The sequence below is a fragment of the Myotis brandtii genome, unplaced genomic scaffold, assembly GCF_000412655.1.
Source record: "Myotis brandtii unplaced genomic scaffold, ASM41265v1 scaffold16, whole genome shotgun sequence".
NCBI lineage: Eukaryota > Metazoa > Chordata > Mammalia > Chiroptera > Vespertilionidae > Myotis > Myotis brandtii.
In genome coordinates this window covers 1,597,984-1,599,525 of record NW_005355832.1, presented here as the reverse complement: position 1 = coordinate 1,599,525, position 1,542 = coordinate 1,597,984, and positions in this window count along the sequence as shown.

The window sequence follows — 1,542 nt, the reverse complement described above, 5'->3', positions numbered from 1 at the left end:
CAACCGAAGGACTTGTATGCATGCATATAAGCATAACCAATGGACATAAGACACTGTGGGGTAGGGGAGGCCAGGGGATTGTCAAGGGCGGGGAAGAAAAAAAAGGACACATATGTAATACCCTTTGTAATACTTTAAGCAATAAAAAAAAAGTCTTGGGATTTACAAGTCATCTTATATTGCTTTACTCTTATTGTTACATTAAATCAAAGGTAACTCCTGACAGAGGGTTTTTCTAAGTGTTTATAAATCCATTCCCACATCTTCCTCACGTCTATATTTTATGTTTTGGACAAATCTTGCTTCGATTATTAATTTAACATTTCGGATACTTAGGTTACAGGTGCCTCTCACAGGCACCAGAGAGTTGTTACTGGACAGCCCCCTGGGTCAGCCCACTTGATTCTTGTCATGCTCGTAGGAATCAATTCAAATGAGTGACTCCAGATAATTGCATTGTGTTAAAACAAACTTATTAAGCAAGTAAACCATGCAAATGGAGTAAAGAGTGAGGCAAGAAATCTATCATCCGGCTGAAAGTGGGGATGGGCTCTCTGGGCTAATTTGAGGAGCGAGCTTGGTGGGGCGGGGTGGGGAGGGTGTGCCTTATATACTTTTCTGACTATAGATTTTAAAATTTATCTGCTAGATTTCTTGGTACTGGTATTCATTGTTATCCTATAATATGCTATAATTTACTGTGGATGTCCTATTTTTTATTCTTGGAGGCACCATATCTCCATGATTACTATTTGTCCTCATGGAGAACGTCATAATGAGAGCAATTTGAATATTGTAATGATAGATATTGCCAGGGAAATGTATATAGGGATGGGCAAAAGTAGGCTTACAGTTGTCCATATAATAACCAGAATCGAACCTGGGACCCTTGAGTCTGCAGGCCGACGCTCTATCTGCTGAGCCAAACCGGGTAGGGCCTGGTTAACTCTTTTACTTTGCCAGTATTTATGAGAAACACCTGGCAATTGTATCTTTACAAGCCCAGGGACTTTGCTGGCTTCACTGTTCATGGAGTGAAATAAACTGCCGCCCGCCTTTTGTTTTTCCTCCAAAACGACTGACTTCTTTGTTTAGTGAGACAGATTTTTTTCCTTATTGATTAAGGTATTACAAATATGTCCTTATCCCCCCATTGTAGTACTCCTTCTTCTTTCCTTCCTCTGTTTGGGGGGAAGAGGCATTAAAAAATCCCCTTCTCCAATAAGCCAGTTGGAGAAAGATAAATATCACATGATCTCACTCATATGTGGGATATAATGATCAACATAATTTGATGAACAAGAATAGATCCAGAGACAAATGGTAGGGGAGAGGGGGTTATAGAACAACTAAAGGACTTGTATGCATGCATATTAACATAACCAATGGACACAGACACTGGGGCGGTGGGGGCTTGCCCAGGGTGGAAATGGCTGGGGTTGGGGGTGGGGGTCAATTGGGGGAAAAGGAGACATATGTAAAACTTTAGAAAATAAAAAAAATCCCCTTTTCTCCCCCTCCCCTTCCCCCTCTCTTCTGGAT